Source organism: Balaenoptera physalus (genome assembly GCF_965194825.1).
Source record: "Balaenoptera physalus genome assembly, chromosome: 5".
Taxonomy (NCBI): domain Eukaryota; kingdom Metazoa; phylum Chordata; class Mammalia; order Artiodactyla; family Balaenopteridae; genus Balaenoptera; species Balaenoptera physalus.
In genome coordinates this window covers 105,610,783-105,630,073 of record NC_138884.1, presented here as the reverse complement: position 1 = coordinate 105,630,073, position 19,291 = coordinate 105,610,783, and the positions used below count along the sequence as shown (strand labels likewise).

Sequence of the window (19,291 nt, the reverse complement as noted above, 5' to 3'; positions counted from 1 at the left end):
ACCAGGGCTCGAACCCGTGTCCCCTGCATTGGCAGGCAGACTCTCAACCACTGCGCCACCAGGGAAGCCCAATTTCAGAGGTTTAAGGGTGCTCTGAAGTGCATCTTTAAGTCTCTTACTGTCAAGGTACCCCAGTTCAGGAGTCCTTGAGAGGAAAGGAAAAAGGAAGACAGACGGGATCAGAAAAAAAAGAACCCGCAACAGAAACAGATCTAAATATTGAATTGTTAGTACAATCTATAGATTCAGCATTTGTTGCCTAGAACATAATAAGCTAAAGTAAACATGGTTGCATTACCTTAAGAAAGTCAAAAGAAGAATAAAAATCACCTGTATCCCCACTGGTACAAAGAAATAGTCTTGATAACATTCTGATGTGTTTCCTGCCAGGTTGCTTTTATATGTATATGTTTTAAGTTATTTATTTTCATAACTATGATCATGGTATGTAATCAGTTTCATTTCTTCACTTTTGCATTTACCGTTATGAGTGATTTTTTTCTTCGTAAACATCATGCTTAATGTGGACATAAAATTCCATCACATACCTCTATCATATTTTATTGCTATATACACCTATTGTTGTAACTTTAAGTCATTTCAATGTTTCTTATAAATAATTGTGCTTAGAATAAAGATTTGTATTAAAGCTTTTTTTCATACTTTGGATTTTCCCCTTAGGATGAATTCTCAGAAGTGGAATTTGAGGATGAAAGAATAAGATTTTTAAGAGTTATCAACACATTGTCAAGCTGCTTTTGAGAACAGTGGGACCATTTCATACTGCCACCAGGCTAAACAAATGTCTGCATCACCACACCCTCACTATTGTGTGTTTCCTCTTCTTTAACCTTTACAAGTTTGTTGGCAAAAATTGTTGACTTACTTCCCATGGTCCTGTTTTAATTCCTTGAACCTCAATTCCCAGAGATGCCACTAAGACATTACAAATAAGTATCACAGATGTGTAAAAAGTGGGTTAAATCATTTTAATTAACGTTCATAAATGCAGCTTTAGGGACTTCCCTGGTGGCGCAGTGGTTAAGAATCTCCCTGCCAATGCAGGGGACACGGGTTCGATCCCTGGTCCGGGAAGATTTCACATGCTGTGGAGCAACTAAGCCCCTGTGGCACAACTACTGAGCCTGCGTGCCACAACTACTGAAGCCCGTGCGCCTAGAGCCTGTGCTCCGCAACAAGAGAAGCCACCGCAATGAGAAGCCCGTGCACTGCAATGAAGAGTAGCCCCTGCTCGCCCCAACTAGAGAAAGCCCATGCACAACAACGAGACCCAACGCGGCCAAAAATAAATTAATTAATTAAATAAAAACAAACAAACCAACAAACAAAAATAAATGCAGCTTTATTCTTTCAATTCATCATGCTTCATCTTCTCATATGTTTAATGGAAGGTTTCTCAACCTCGGCACTTTTGACATTGCAGCACCCCTGGCCTTGACCCACTAGATACCAGCAGCTCCCCTCTACTCCATTGTGACAACCAAAAATGGCTTCAGATGTTGCCTAATGTCCTCCAGGGGGTGAGGAATAGCCCCTAACTGAGAACCCAATGTCTCCTGGGAAGAAAATAGCCCCTGACTAGCGAGAAACACAGAGCTCTGTTAGTCCAAGTTTCCGTTCCAGTGTTAAACTTTTAATCTTCAGTATCTCAGACCCGATAGTGCCTACCCAACACCCTTTCCTGCCTTCTTCCTTGGCAAGAAAACCCCAATTTTGTTCAGCTGTCCCCTCCCATGGGCTCAGGGGGTGAATTATGCCTGGTCTAAACCAGGCCTTACAGTATTGTCTCCTTTATCAATGACTCATTTTGATTTGGGTGTGGAACTCAGTCCTGGCCAAGGGGACCCAAGGAGACATCTGAAGGACTTCTGGGAAAGATTTCCTTATAATTAAAAAGAAGCACAAAGGAGAAAATGCCCTTCCTCTTCAGGAGATGTTGTCATGTCTCTGTGTGTTGCCTGGAACTGCAACAGCCACTGAGAAACTCTGAGGGAGGAAAGCGTTGATATGCAGAGGACGAAGAAGATGGCAGGCACGTGGCCTGTGGTGACATCCTTTAGACACTGAATTACCAGCCATGGAGAGGCTCTACCTCCTGACTCCTTGTTATGTGAGATAACATACCTCTAAACTTTTAAGACTGTTGTGTCTTCCACGATTGCATCCTAACTGGCTATCTGGGAGCCCCAAACACAGTACCTAAGAGATGTGGTGAAATCAGGGAGTCTGGAGAGCTGATTCTGACCCTACAGAACCAGGCAAGCAGGTCCAGAAAGGTAGAGGAATAGTGGGATGGAAGCTGTTCCTCGGAGGCCAGGAGTTCAGGGAAGTAGATGACTTCCAAGGCCACCATGGAAAGTAACAGAAGTTCTTGATACACAATGACTGGCTCCGTGTTCCCTAGCTCAGAGTGGGCAGAACTGAGCCTGGAGGTGTCCAGTACCAGTAACTGGGGAGAGCTAGAAGAGCAAGGGGCTGATGGAACTAGTGCCACCGTACCTTGCTGGGAGGAGAGCATCGTAGTACAAGAGAAAGAACAAGGGTTTGGGAAGTCGAGTTTCAAGAGAGATTTCGAACCCATGTCTGACATGGGTGGATGGGTGAGTAAACGGATAGGAAGGTGGGGAGAAGGGCAGACAGATGGAGGAGGGGCTGGGCAGAAGCTGCATGGGTGAGAAAGTGATGAAGAGTATGGATGGGAGGGTGGGTGAGTGAGTGAATGGGACAGGGGAATGGAGGGGCAGTGGGTAACTAGACAGATGAACAAATGAATAACAACAACTCTTTTTGGGTTTTGTTTTGCTCACAGAGAGCCACATTCTTAAAGTGGGAAGGAACCTCTGGCGATCTCAGCAGGCCACATTCACATTTTAAGTGTGGCTCCATTTCACAGACATCCCCAAAATTAGACCTCAAGAGGATGCCCAGGGTATCCCAACTGTCTACGACATAAAACTTGTAAATGTTATAAAAATAAAAAGAAATAAAGACACTTTCTACAAGTCAGGCATGTAAATGAGAATTGCAAATGAATTCCCAAACTGATATAGGACTGCACTCATAAATCTAGTATCACTGCAAAAAAGCTTTGGCCTATACCGAATCCGAGATAGCTGCATTTGTTAAAATTAAAAGAGGGGGCTTCCTTGGTGGCACAGTAGTTGGGAATCCGCCTGCCAATGCAGGGGACATGGGTTCGAGCCCTGGTCCGGGAGGATCCCACATGCTACAGAGCAACTAAGCCCGTGCGCCACAACTACTGAGCCTACGCTCTAGAGCCCGCGAGCCACAGCCACTGAAGCCCGCGCGCCTGGAGCCCGTGCTCCACAGCAAGAGAAGCCACCACAATGAGAAGCCCGCGCACGGCAACGAGGAGCAGCCCCCGCTCGCCGCAACTAGAGAGAGCCCGCGCCCAGCAACGAAGACCCAACGCAGCCAAAAATAAATAAATAAAATAAATAAATTTATATATAAAAAAAAAATTAAAAGAACAGTGAAAATGAAAGTAATGCACGTTTTTTCCACTGGCAGGCAGTGTGACCGACTCCTGAGCTCCTCTCTTAACCTCTGCGATTTGCTCTTGAAGGGAGCAGCTACGACTAATTTGCTCACAGGGTTTTAATTTGCTTGCTCGTCCTTCAGTCAGCAAAATTGAAATGTCCTTTCAACTTTGGTAGCTGGGCTTTTGGTGCAGTTTCCTCTCACACCTGTTTGACCCCTACCCTGACGTTTCATCCTCCCCCACCCACTCCACTGGGGTCCCTTCTGTGGGTTCCTCTTCACCCCTCCGTTATGTCACACCCATCAGAATCTGTCTCCTAATCTATCAGGGGTCCCATCAGGTTATTCCTAACCCAGTTCCTAGCACAAAATGGAGCTCAAAAATGTTCTAGGAATAAATAAGTCAGCTTGAATTTTTAGGACCAAGTTTTATTAAAACAGGATTTTAAAACTGCTCTGTATGTATATTTTACTCAAATAAAAAGTTCAAAAATGTATTTAAATGGAACACAGCATTATTTTAAAAATAAGGCAATTTTCCCACTTACTAAAGCCCACTCTCTTGCTGTCAATAATTTCTACAATCATGTAATTCAGAGGAGGTTATTAAATGCTGGGATTGGCTGCCTAGAGAGCTTTTTGGCTGTCACTCCCTGGAGGCCTTTAAAAACTGACAAGCAGCTCATGCAGCTCAATATGAAAAAAACAAACAACCCAATCCAAAAATGGGCAGAAGACCTAATAGACATTTCTTCAAAGAAGACATACAGATTGCCAACAAACACGTGAAAGGATGCTCAACATCACTAATCATTAGAGAAATGCAAATCAAAACTACAATGAGGTATCAACTCACACCAGTCAGAATGGCCATCATCAAAAAATCTACAAACAATAAATGCTGGAGAGGGTGTGGAGAAAAGGGAACCCTCTTGCACTGTTGGTGGGAATGTAAATTGATACAGCCACTATGGAGAACAGTATGGAAGTTCCTTAAAAAACTAAAAATAGAACTACCATATGACCCAGCAATCGCACTACTGGGCATATACCCTGAGAAAACCATAATTCAAAAAGAGTCATGTACCACAATGTTCATTGCAGCACTATTTACAATAGCCAGGACATGGAAGCAACCTAAGTGTCCATCGACAGATGAATGGATAAAGAAGGTGTGGCACATATATACAATGGAATATTACTCAGCCATAAAAAGAAACAAAATTGAGTTATTTGTAGTGAGGTGGATGGACCTAGAGTCTGTCATACAGAGTGACATAAGTCAGAAAGAGAAAAACAAATACCGTATGTTAACACATATACATATGGAATCTAAAAAAAAAAAAAAGGTTCTGAAGAACCTAGGGGCAGGACAGGAATAAAGACACAGACTTAGAGAATGAACTTGAGGACGCAGGGAGGGGGAAAAGCTGGGACGAAGTGAGAGAGTGGCATGGACATATATACACTACCAAATGTAAAACAGATAGAGGGATGGGATGGGGAGGGTGGGAGGGAGGGAGATGCAAGAGGGAAGAGAAATGGGAACATATTGTATATGTATAACTGATTCACTTTGTTATAAAGCAGAAGCTAACACACCATTGTAAGGCAATTATACTTCAATAAAGATGTTAAAAAAAAAAAAAAAAAAAAAAAAAAAAAACAGATAGCCAGTGGGAAGCAGCCGCATAGCACAGGGAGATCAGCTCGGTGCTTTGTGACCACCTAGAGGGATGGGATAGGGAGGGTGGGAGGGAGATGCAAGAGGCAGGGGATATGGGGATATATGTATACCTACAGCTGATTCACTCTTTGTTATACAGCAGAAACTAACACAACATTGTAAAGCAATTATACTCCAATAAAGATGTTAAAAAAAAAACTGACTAGGATTAAAATACGTGATTCAATTATTTTCCCAATTATAAAATATAACCAGCTGAAAAAAGTTAAGGGAGGAAATATTCTATTTACGATAGCAGCAAATATACACACACACAGAGGAACAAATTAAGAAATGTGTAGAATTTAGACCTAGAAAACTTTAAAGCCGTGAGACATAAAAGAGTAAATGAGAAGACCTCCTGTGTTTTTGAATAGGAACATTTAATACTGTAATATGTAAATTCTCTCTAAATTAATGCATAAATGCAAGCAATGTCTATACAAATATCAACAGGATTTTGGGTGGAGCTGGACACGCTGATTCTAATAACCACATGAAAAATTAAATAGGTGAAAATACAGGGACTATTTTGTAAAACAAGTGTAAAGAGTGGACTAGCCCTATCAGATATCAAAGCTTATTATAAAATTATAATAATTAAATAGCTTGGTCCTAAACATGAAACAGATGACTAGAACAGAGGAGAGAGTCCTGATTGCTAAGTTCATGGTAAAGATGGAATTTCAGGTCCATGGGGAATGGCATTTATTCAATAAATGTATAGGGCAATTGGCTAACCATTTGAGAAGGAATAAAGCTGGATCCCCACTTCACTCTTTATATCAAAATTAATCCCAGATAGAGTAACAATATAAAATAAAAAATAAAACCATAAAAATATTAGAAGAGACTATGGATTAATTTAGTTATATTTATTTTATATATTATATTAATTTATAATTTTGGAGAAGGGTAAAGGCCTTTCTAAGTTGTTATTTACCTACTGTATTAGTTTCCTATTGCTGCTGTAAGAAATTACCACAAGTTTAGTGGCTTAAAACAACGCAAATTTATTATCTCTCATTCTGGGGCTCAGAAGACTTAAAATCAAGGTGTCAGCAGGACTGCATTCCTTCCTTCCGGAGGCTCCAGGGGAGAATCTGTTTCTTTGCCGTTTCCAGCTTCTAGAGGTCACTCTGAAGATGCCGTGGTTTGTGGCCCCTTCCTTGCGTCACTCCAATCTCTGCTTCCATCACCACATCTTGTGCTCTGCCTCTGACCCTTCTGCCTCCCTCTTAGAAGGACTCCTGTGACATTCACGACACTTTCTCTGAAGTTTTCTTACCAAAAATTTGAACCTGAATCTACTCGGTCTTGTAAATGGAACCACAAATTTATAGGATATATAAGTGACAGAAAAACATGTTAGAAAGCATCAAAGGGTGCAATCAGCAAAATCCAAACTGTTGGAAACTCTAGAACAAATAACCCAGTTTCTTTAACAAGTAAAGGGCGGGAGTGTGTGTATGTGTGTGTGTGTGTGTGACTATAGATTAAGAGAAACCTAAAAGACATATCAACCAGATGAGTTGCAATATATAAATCCTTATTTGAATCCCGATTTGAAAAGAAAATTGTAAAAATTTTATCAGACAACACTATGAAACAATACAACTACTAGAAGAAAACATGGGTGAAATGTGAACACCGAACAGATATTTTGTGATACTAAGGATTTACTGTTAAGTTTTTCAGTGTGATAATGATATTAAGGATATGCTATAAAAAAAGAATACTTATCTTCCAAAGATAGACACTTAAATATTTATGGATGAAATACTTCTGAGATTGCTTTAAAATAATACAGAAGTAGGGAGTAGATATGGGTCCAAATGAGGCAAAGTTAGCATATGTTAGTCATTTTTGAAACTGGGCAACAGGGAAACAGTAAACTGAAATGTTGTATATATCAATACCTGAAATTTTCATGGCAAAATTTATATAAAGTGACAATAAATGTCTTGTTGGGGAGCACATGATTGGTATCACCAGAATCACATCAAGAAATCCAGCTGTAAGGAATTCTGAGAAATATAATTCTAAGCTTTCCAACCTCTGCAGCACACGTCAGAATCAGGGTTGAAATATGTGTGAGTGAAATGTTCAACATTGTCCACCCTCAAATCTATAACTCAAACCCTGACCTCTCTCCTAAAGGACCATCAAAAATATCCAACTGTTTCCTTGACACCTGACTGGGATGTCTCACAGGACCTCCAAACTCAACGCACCAAAACCAAAACTAATGCTCTCCCTCCAACTAACCCTCCCCTGCTACTAACCAGCTCTGTGACCTCGGAGAAGCCCCTTAGCTTCCCTAGTCTCTAGTGTGTGAACTGGGAGAATAACTAAATCATCTCCAGGTCATCGCTAGCTCCAGTGGTTAAGAATCCGCCTCTCAGTGCAGGGGACACGGGTTCGAGCCCTGGTCCGGGAAGATCCCACATGCCGCGGAGCAACTAAGCCCTTGCGCCACAACTACTGAGCCTAGAACCCGTGAGCCACAACTGCTGAAGCCTGCGCGTGCCTAGAGCCTGCGCTCCGCAACAAGAGAAGCCACCGCAATGAGAAGCCCGCACACCGCAACGAAGAGTAGCCCCTGTTGTCCACAACTAGAGAAAGCCCATGGGCAGCAACGAAGACCCAATGCAGCCAAAAATAAATAAATAAATAAATAAAGTAAAAATAAAAAAAAATAAAAGAGGAAGGCCATGATATAAAAAAAAAGGGACTTAGGCTATATATTTTTAGAAGCAGCACTGTCTCATGATAATCTTAGCGTCAGTTTAGCCATTAGTGATCATTCATTCAGTATCGGCGACTGCAGTATATTTGACTGAAATTTCAAATAGCCCGCAATTGGTTTCAGTATGGGCGCATGCATCCTAGAACCAACCAGCCAGAAAGCTGCCTCTCTGTAGCCAAGGAGCTGTCTGTTGTTGCGAAGATAATTTCGAAGGCTGGGTTTGTTTTTTTTTTTTTTTTTTTTGTATCTGTTTCAGAAATGTGACAGGTGCAATTTTTTCCAAGGCAAGAGGAAGAGACGGCTTCGACCTCTAGTGCCTGTTGAAAGCATCTGCAGAGGGTGACTTGTCATTTTTATTGCATAAGTGAGGGTACTCCCACAGTGAAGCGAAAGGGGTGATAAATAAGATTCTCGGGGGCCGTTAAATGGCATTTAGTGGGAGGAGGCGCCTGAGCGACAGCTGTGCACAGCTCAGGGATCACAACGACACGTTCCTCCTTTCTGTCGCTCCCTACGCTGCATGCTGGTGGCGCTGCTGGACTTCATTTTCTCTCCGCTCAGATGGTTTACCTTATTTAACTGAGTAAAAAAGTCAAGTAAGCCTAATACAAAGGGGAATAAAAGGTAGTTGGAAAAAGGTGGAGAAAAAGTGGCTCAGCCTCTTTTGGCCAATTCAGAACTTCCCCAGGTGTAACAACAATGCATTTAAACTCAGTTTATCTTTTTTAAAACTGAAACTCTCAATATTAAGTAATAATACAAGTTCCAGAAGAATATACCATTTATATAAAAATCTTAAAAAAGAGAAAACCCAAATATTGTTTACTAGTGTTTAGAGAAATGTAGCAAACCCTAAAGAGAAGCAAGAGAATTGACAAATACAAAATTTTGGTCAGTGGTTACCTCTGGGGAGGAGGAGAAGAAATACAGTTAGGGAGGGACACACAGTAATTGATAATGTCTTGTTGCTTTAGCTGAATAGTAAATACATGTGCTTATTTTATCATTATTCTTTGTACCTCCATATAGGTACTATACATTTTTATATGTGTGAAATATTTCATAAAACTGCCAAGGTTCTACACCAAGCTCTACCTTCAAAAACGTTGCCATGAAATTGGTCAATGCTGTTCTGTGTTATAGAGAGGAGATAGTTTTAGACACATTGGAAATATGGGAAGGAATGAATGGATTCAACTGAGTTCCAGCACCTTCTGGGGTAAATATACTTGAAATGTGCAGATGACACAGATCTTCTGCAGCACTATGAACTGTTAAGTACCACAACCACCAAGGAAGGCACTGGAGGTGATTTCCAGAGCAAACTTCTGAAGCTGTGACTAAACTCAGTCTATCTTTCCTCAGAGGCAATATAAGCCTCACATCAGCTTGGGCATCCTGTCCTATCCTTTTTTTATTGAAGTATAGTTGATTTACAATATTATATTAGTTTCAGGTGTACAAATAGTGTATTTTAATAGATTATACTCCATTTAAATTTATTATAAGATATTGGCTATATTCCCTGTGCTGTACAATATATCCTTGTAGTTTATTTATTTTATATATAGTAGTTTGTGTCTTTTAATCCCCTACTGCTATCTTTCCCTTCCTCTCTTCCCTCTCCCCACTGATAATACTAGTTTGTTCTCTATATCTGTGAGTCTGCTTCTGTTTTGCTATATTCATTTGTTTGTTTTATTTTTTAGATTCCACATATAAGTGATAACATAAAGTATTTGACTTTCTCTGTCTGACTTATTTCACTAAGCATAATACCCTCTAGGTCCATCCATACTGTTGCAAATGGCAGAATTTCATCCTTTTTTATGGCCGAGTAATATTCCCTGTGTGTGTGTGCATGTGTGTGTGTGTGTGTGTGTGTGTGTGTATACCACATATATATATCACATATATATATATATACCACACCTTCTTTATCCACTCATCTGTTGATGGACACAGGTTGCTTGCATCCTTTCCTGTCCTTGAGATTCAAAGGAAATGTGACTTGAACCTCCAGTAAACATACGGCACTATCAACCTTTTGGGTTTTCAGGGGACCGGCTTTTGTTTCTCCCAGTCCCCTCTAGCTCCACATCCTTGCTTCCACTGGACTCATTCTCTTTAGGGATCAGCTCACTGCCCTGATGTGCTGTCCTGCCTCTGCAGACATTGCCAAGTGGTGGACACTGCCTGGACACCTTTACTTTCCCAAGGACCATCTCTACAGGGGTAGGACTAGCCTGCATCATTGGGAGGGGTGTCACACTGCACAGCACCATAGCTCAGCAAGCAGCTCGAAGTTGGATACCAGGCATCTAGGTTCTTAAAGTTAAGTCATGAAAATTTTCATCCATTCGCTGTTGTGTTTTTCATCCATTTACTATGTCATTTAGTTGCCATCTCTACACACCAAGGTGGGCACTCTTTCCAATATTCGTCAGGTGAGGAATCTAAGGAATCTGTTAGATAACTTTCTAAGGCTCTAGACAGTCTGTGGCAGGCCCGTGATGTGAATCCAGGCCTGGCTGACTGCATAGCTAGGGCTCTTTCCCCACATCACATTGTGCCCTGTAAACATCTCAGAATTTCATGACATGCTCAGTTCATAAAGAATTCATATACAAATTCTGAGGAGCCTCTCTTCCCAAGGAGGACAGATGGAGAAGGCAACCAGCAGCAGCAGTGAAGAGGCATGAAAAGCCAACACGGAAACAGATGCCCATCCAGGACCCACAGGGAAAGGGAGGATAGAATGTGGTAGGGGTGGTTATCCAGGATCCCTTTTGCAACTAAGTAAACCTTGACTGTACCCCTGACTTGCCCCAGAGATACAAGGAATTTATTTCACTTTCTCCTCGCAGCAACCTTGAGGCAGGTAGGTAAGGTGGCTGCTGTGCCTTTTAGATCAGGACAGGGAGCCCTGGGGAAAGTTCAAGGGGTGGCCTAGGCAGTGGTAAGGCTGGAACCAGAACCAAGTCTCCTGATGCTGTTATGGACTAAACTGTGTTCCCTCCCAAATTCCTGTGTCGAAGCCCTAACCCCCAATGTGACTGTATTTGGAGAGAGGGCCATCAAGGAGGTAATTAAGGTTAAATTAGGTCATAAGGGTGGTATCCTAATCTGATAGGACTGGTGTCTTATAAAAAGAGGAAGAGACACCATAGATCTCTTTCTTTCCACATGTGTGCAGAGGAAAGGCCACGTGGGGACAGAGTGAGAGGGTGCTGTCTACAAGCCAGGAAGAGACCCCTCACCAAAAACCAACATTATCGGCACCTTGATCTTGAACTTCAAGCCTCCAGAACTGTGAGAAGATAAATGTCTGATGTTTAAGTCATGGGGTCTGTGGCATTTTGTTATGTCAGCGCAAGCTGACTAATACAGAAGCCAACACATGGCTCTCAGCACCAGGCTCTCCCAACCCTGGTCCATCACTCTAAAGACACCCAGGCCACCAATGACCACTCATAATGACATTTTTTTAGGCCTCAACCCATCTTCCCTATTTGCACCAACCACCAGTCAATGCTCCCTCTTGAAGGCTTCTTCTCCCAGATGAAACACCATCTTCACCTGTGTCTCCTGGTACCTCTCAGAAGGCTCCTTCTCAGACTCTCTTTCATGGGCTAGCAATCCCCAAGGTTCTGTTTTTGACAGCAATTTCTTACTTGGCAAATTCTCCCTGGGAAAGATGCCAAGAGACCTATTTCCATGAGGATCTTGGACAATCTCCTCCACATCAATGAATAAGTACCCAGCCTAGAATCAGCTCGTACTAAATATTTGCTGAGTGAATGAGTAAATAAACAAATAAACGGACTATCCTCTATGAGTTGATAATTACTAAAACTGCATCTCTAGTTGAGATATCTTTTCTGAGTTCTAGCCCTTCTGTCTTAGTCAGGGACTGCCCACAATAATGCTGCATAACAAACTACCCCCAAAACTCAATGACTTACAACAAGAAGCATTTATTCTCATGTAGGGTAACCGTGGTTGGGCTTGGCTGAGTGGATCTGCCCTGCGTTTCAGGTCTTGTATTGTCTGGGCTTGGCTTGAGGCTGTGAGCTGGATTCGGGTCTGCTCACTAGCACTAGGCTGTAGGGGCAGAGGCCAATCAGCACATGCTTTTCTCATGGTGATCACCAAACTGCACGAGCATATTTAAGGCCTCTGCCTGTGTTCGCACTCTCTAACATTCCACAGACCAAAGCAAATCTCAAGAAGCCCATCATGGATGGGATGAGGACAGACTCTCTGCTCTTTGGGTAGTAGTGGGCAATAAGAGTGAATGAATATTTACTGAACAATAATGCAAAATCCAATCTAGCACAACTAGACAACAAATGTCCTACAAGACATCTCCTCCTTGAATGTCTTACAAGTGCGTTAAATTTTCTATGTTGTTTGCCAAGAACCTGCCACTCTGCCAATTCTCTCCTTCTGTAGAGTTGAGTCTTCATGTCCATAACCTACTAGCAGGGTATCCTGCTGAATCTGGGCAGAACATCCACTTCTGACTCGCAGCTTTTCTGAATTCTGAATCATCCACCTTCTGGAATCCCTCACTGTCCTGGCCCACACAGCTGACCAGCTCTCCCACTGCAGATATGTGCCTGATTCACTCCTGTGTTTTCTGTGCTTTTTGGACACTGTGTCCCTGGCTACTCTCAACAGGATGCTTATTCTCCAGCTCCCACTTGTTCAGCTCTAGTTCTTCCTCCGCCTGTCGACCCCAGCTACCAAGGGCCTACCACACCCTGTGAATCAGCTTGCCTAAGTTAGCAGGAGGAGACTGGACACTGGACAGTCCTTTCAAGCACTTGCCTCCTATACTGGAAACAAGCTTCTTTTTATCAGCTCTTCTCTGGGGACAGCACCACATGGACTTGGCGATGAGCCACCTCTCATGGAACTGACATTAGGACCTAGCAAAGGGGAAAGAGGTCAGCGAATAAGTTACTGATTAACTTTTGTTTTCTTGGTTTAGATTATATTCAGGGTGCGTGTGCTCACATGCTCACACACACACACACACACACACACACACACACACACACACACACCCTATACTCAGTTCTGATCTCCTTGCTCATGTTTATTTAGGCTGTCACCATACAATTCGATAGTCTTCCTCGGGACAAATGCGCCCTGCTCCAGGGGCCTGAGGACAGGAATAGCAGGTCTGGACAGACGCACTTTGGCAGCATGAAGAGGAAAAGCTGTACAGGATGAATGTCACAGTATTTCTGGCTCTTGCTTGCTGAATTAATTTCTCCCTTAAAAGAAAGCTGACCCATTTTTCCAGCCCACAGCCCTAATGGACTCTTATTCAGAGGCTATCCTCCCACATAAAGAGCTGTATTGTACTTAATGATAAGCCTTTTAATGGAATTGGCTATTTCTGGGTCTCTCTCTGGGAAATGGCCATTAATGAGCTTGCAAGTGCAAGGAAAAGCAGATGTTTGAGGGGTATGCTTCTCAAGGGCAGAGCACCCTGGGAAGAAAACAGATGAAAACCAGTAACAGGTTCTTTTTCACTTCCTTGAAATTGGTTTGGCTTAACCAAAACTATGATCTAAATAAACTTTGCTTCAAAATATGAAGCTATCACTCTTCATGCAACCCACCCACCACATCCTATCTGCATGATCCTTACTCTACCCACAAATGCTTCTGTAATCCTAATCATAACAAAATCATCAGCAGACTGCAAAGCTAGACCAAGACACATGGGTAAACTAGCAGGCTAACATCTGTCATTCCTTCAAACCTGTAATTGGTCAATGCCTATTTAAGAGACTGAATGCAACATGAGGAAAAGGATGGAGCAGAACTGCTGAGGGGAGATTAATCTTTCTTTTACTGTCTGGAGCAATTCAGCTCTGGCCCCAAACCTGCATATTTACTCAGCAAAACTGAAGTCTTGAGGTTAACCAGTGGTGTCCTCCTTCACAAAGCATTTTATTGTACTCCTCATTGTTTCATAACCTCTTCCAAGTCACGCCTAAACTGGAAACAGCCACTGAGGCATGCACAATACCTCTCTTAAGGGGTTTTTTTGCCATTTTGGCATCCTTCTGCATTTCCTGTGATGTGATGGCACCCAGAGATGCATTAGCATCCCTTATAGATGGGAGTTTTGCTGGTGCACCCACCCTTTAATATGTCTCCTACTGTCACTCCCTGTGTCCTGGCATTAATGGAGGTGCTAAAGATATATTTAAAAGGTATAAGGCAAGGTCCTTGTCATCAAGGGTTTCACAGTTCTAAGTAATTCAGCTCATATTATTAATATTATTGAGAGCAGGACACTATGCTAGAAGCTTCTGGAAGTTCAAATATGAGGAAGGCAAAAGAGAGAGCCCTGATGATCCTAAAGGCTTTCTCAAACTGTAGTCCACAACATCACCTGAGCTTGTTTGAAATGCAAATTCTCAGGCCTCACCCATGATCAACTGAACAAGAAATGTTGCAGGTGGGCCTAGCCATTTGTGTTTAATACTAACATTTGAACAGCACTGGCCTAAAGAGCTCCTAGAGAAGCGGAAGAAATAAGACAAACACACAGTCTCTCTGCTACCAGACAGAGCAAGTCCAGGGCCAGGCAACAGACCTGGACATATTATATAGACCAAAGGCCAAGGACCCATTGCAGTGATTTCAGAGTCAGTCTAAAGTCACAGTCACCAGTGGAGCTTTTAAAACGCATAATTGCCTGAGCCCCACCCAAAGGTTTTAATGCACTGGTCTCAATTTTTGTTAAAAATGCTCACTAGTTGATTCTGACAATTATCAGAGGCAAGAACCTCAGCAGGGTCTGAGAAGGAAGAAGCCTTTGGTAATGATGAAGAGGATATTGTGAAAGTTAGCCAATGGACCCAATTCCCATGGCTGCTATAACAAGTCACTACAAACTTGTGGTTTAAACCAACAGAACTTTATCAACGGTGAAAAGCTTTCAGTTTTTCCTCTACAATCAGGAACAAGACAAGGATGCCCACTCTTGCCACTTTTATTCAACATAGCCATTAGCAATTAGGCAAGAAAAAGGAATAAAAGGCATCCAAATAAGAAAGGGAGGAAAAAAACTGTCATTATTTGCAGATGACACGATATTACATATAGAAAACCCTAAAGACTCCATCAAAAAACTGTTAGAACTAATAAATGAATTCAGTATAGTCACAGGATACAAAGTCAATATACAGAAATCTATAGCCTTTCTGTACACGAATAATGAACTAACAGAAACAGAAATTAAGAAAATGATCCCATTCACAATTGCATCAAAGAGAATAAAATACCTAGGGATAAATTTAACCACAGAGGTGAAAGACTTGTACACTGAAAACTATAAGACATTGACAAAAGAAATTGAAGACGACAAATAAATGGAAAGATATTCCATGTTCATGGATTGAAAGAATTAACATTGTTAAAATGTCCAATCTATCCAAAGCAAACTACAGATTCAATGCAATCCCTGTCAAAATTCCAATGGCATATTGCACAGAACTACAACAAATAATTCTAAAATTTGTATGGAAGCACAAAAGATCCCAAATAGCAAAACAAACTTGAGAAAGAAGAACCAAGCTGGAGGTATCACACTCCCTGATTTCAAACTATACTACAAAGCTATAGTAATCAAAACATATGGTACTGTCACAAAAACAGACATACAGATCAATGGAACAGAATTGAGAACCCATAAATAAATCCACAGATATATAGACAATTAATTTACAACAAAGGAGCAAAGAACACATAGTTGAGAAAGGACAGTCTCTTTAATAAATGGTGTTGGGGAAACTGGACAGCCACATGCAAAAGAATGAAACTAGATGCTATCTTACACCATACACAAAAATTAAGTCAAAATAGATTAAAGCCTTCAATGTAAGACCTGAAACCATAAAATTCCTAGAAAAAAACATAGGCGATAACATCACTAACATGGACCTTAGCGATGTTTTTGTGGATGTGACTCTAAAGGCAAGGGAAACAAAAGCAAAAATAAGCAAATGGAACTACATCAAACTAAAGAGCTTCTGCACAGCAAAGGAAACCAACATCAAAATGAAAAGGCAACCTACTGAATGGGAGAAGATAATTGCAAATCATATATCTGATACGGGATTAATATCCAAAATACATAAAGAACTCATACAACTCAACAACAAAAAGACAAACAACCTGATTTTAAAAATGAGCAGAGGCTCTGAATAGACATTTTCCCAAAGAAGACATACAGGTAGCCAACAGACACATGGAAAGATGTTCAACATCACTAATTACTAGGGAAATGCAAATCAAAATCACAATGAGGGGCTTCCCTGGTGGTGCAGTGGTTGAGAATCTGCCTGCTAATGCAGGGAACACGGGTTCGAGCCCTGGTCCGGGAAGATCCCACATGCCGCGGAGCAACTGGGCCCGTGAGCCACAACTACTGAGCCTGCGCGGCTGGAGCCTGTGCTCTGCAACAAGAGAGGCCGCGACAGTGAGAGGCCCGCGCACCGCGATGAAGAGCGGCCCCCGCTTGCCACAACTGGAGAAAGCCCTCGCACAGAAACGAGGACCCAACACAGCCACACACACACACACACAAAAAAAAGATACACCCTTAAGTCAGGATAAAACAATGGCATTATTTAAAAAAAAAAAATCACAATGAGATAGCATCTCACACCTGTTAGAATGGCTATTATTGAATAGACAAGAAAAAAATATTGGTGAGGATGTGGAGAAAAGGAACCCACTGTTGGTGGGACTGTAAACTGGTGCAGCCACTGTGGAAAACAGTATAAGATTCCTCAAAACATTAAGAACAGAACTACCATATGACCCAGCTATTCCACTTCTGGGTATTTACCTGAAGAACATGAAAACATTAATCTGAAAAGATATATGCACCCCGATGTTCACTGCAGCATTGTTTACAATAGGCAAGATACAGAAACAACCTAAGTGTCCATAAATGAATGAATGGATAAAGAAGATGGATAGACACACACACACACACACACACACACACACACACACACACACACATACTGGAATACTATTCAGCCATAAAAAAGAATGAAATCCTGCCACTTAGGACAACATGGATGGACCTTGAAGGTATTATGTTAAATGAAATAAGTCAGATGAAGAAAAACAAATACTGTATGGTTTCACTCACATGTGGAATCTAAAAAAACAAAAATAAAATAAAACAAAAGCAAACTCATAGGCACAGGGAACAGATTAGTGGTTACCAGGGGGAAGAGGATTGGGGGCGGGTGAAAGGGTGAAGGGGGTCAACTGTATGGCAATGGATGGCAACTACGCTTGTGCTGTGATCACTTGGTAGTGTACACAGATGTTGAATTATAACGCTGTACACCTGAAACCTATTTCTTTTTTTTAAACAGAGCTTCATTCTATCACAGTCCTGGAGGTCAGAAGTTCAAAATCAAGGTGAATGCAGGCCACACTCCCTCCTGCCACTTCCAGCTTTTGGTGGCTCCAGGTGTTCCTTGGCCTGTGGCTGCATAACTCCAACCCCTACCTCCATTTTCACGTGGCTTTCACCTCTTCTGTGTCTTCTCCTCTTCTGTCTCAAACCTCCCTCTGCCTTTCTCTTCAAAGGACACTTGTCATTGGATTTAGGGCCCACCCAGATAATACAAGACGATCTTATCTCAACATGCTTAATCTTCAGAGACCCTTTTTCCAAATAAAGTAGCATTCACAGGTTCCAGGGAAGATATCTATGGCAGGGCTATTTTTTGGTCTACCACGGCTACTATCAAGAGAAGACAGCAAGTGCCAAGTATACAATTAGCACAAAGCTGTAAAAGACTGAATAATCTCTTGGGTTTGCATTTTAACAAAACGAGAGCCTGAAGTTCAAGGGGTAAAGCTATATGCTAGCTGGTCAGGATTCAGCAGGCAGGGGCATATCTTTCCAGGAAAATTTTTCTGCCTCAGCAGGCTGGGAACATTATTCCTGATGACAACATCAAAGATTCACAAGCAGTTCTTTCTGTTTCATATTCTGAAGGTTCCACAGCTAAGAGAAAGGCTTCCTCGTGAGATCGGCGAGAATTGCTGGTGTGTTTATTGGTTCTGCTGGGCCCCTGAGCCGTGAGAGAGCTGCTTGTTTCTCTAATGCCTTGAGCAACCTGGGAGCATTTTCCAGGTGTATCCTTTTACCCTGGAGGCTCAGAATATAGTGAGTAACTTCAAATAGGTCCATTAAACAGTCATAATGTGAGCTGACAGCCTGGGCCTGTTATTATGCCACTATAGTTTGAAAGTAATTACACCATTGTCTCTGTAAGTATGAGTGTTGCTGCCACGGAACTGTTCCAGTGTTTGGATTATAGGAGAAGAGAGTTGTAGTAAGTGCCTTTTAAAATGGCAAGCTTTGTAGTTAACAAGTAAGGGCCTCCGTACATCTTGTCCATTAGATTTCTCTTTTTGTCCGCACTGCACAGCTTGTGGGATCTCATTTCCCCAGCCAGGGATTGAACCCAGGCCACGGCAGTGAAAGCGCCGAATCCTAACCACTAGACCACCAGGGAACTCCCTATTAGATTGTTTTCAACTAATAGATAAATATTTTCCAGGTCGCTTTCTTCCAATTTTCCTGATATTCTTTATGGGAATCTACCTGTAACAAAGGCGAGTTTTGCTCATAGAAATCTGTCTCAAGGAAATAATCTAGCAAGAATGCAGGGATAGAGTCTCAAGAATGTCCATCACAGTACTGATTATAACAATGAGAAACTGGAATCAACCAAAAGTCTACCAATAATAGTCCCTACGTATCTCAGGGAACCTTTCTTGATCCCTCAGGTTGTTCAATGTTTTCGTACTTCCTACTTGGTAGCATATCAAAATTGTATTTATTTTTGTATAAAAACAGTAGAAGCTCTTTTAACCAGTCTCCATTCAGCAAACATGTGGATAACTTAATACGCTTCATCCTTCCTCTGGAAAGCCACCGCACTTCTCACACTAATTGTCACTTGTCTGTGCCCGTTTATTTTCTATTATAATTATGTGATTTAACACCACACTAGGTCAGTTATATACGAATGTAAAGAGTACGTTGTTGTTCCAATGAAAACTGGACTGAATGCTTTGAAAAGACTCAATAAAGGTAAGTTGCTAGAGAAAAAAAGAAAAAAGTGTGGTATTCAATTAGCTGTGACAGAGAAGTGAAAAGTTTTAAAGGTTTAGAGGGATTCTGAACTCACATTGTTCCACGTGTAATTTAGATTCTCATTCTCTAC

The 19,291-nt window shown here is 41.7% G+C and overlaps 1 protein-coding gene and 1 long non-coding RNA gene across 7 annotated transcripts in view; one reads left to right on the top strand and one right to left on the bottom strand.

Moving 5' to 3' along the window:
- FAM184B (family with sequence similarity 184 member B) overlaps nt 1–19,291 on the bottom strand; it is a 123,454-nt gene that overhangs the window by 93,718 nt on the left and 10,445 nt on the right. The gene's annotated exons all lie outside the window — the stretch shown is intronic.
- The window catches only part of LOC309661222, a 151,669-nt gene continuing 132,453 nt past the window's right edge, over nt 76–19,291 (top strand). Inside the window, exon 1 of the long non-coding RNA XR_014263904.1 lies at nt 76–4,654. This is a non-coding gene — a long non-coding RNA (uncharacterized lncRNA). The remainder of the gene's footprint in view (nt 4,655–19,291) is intronic.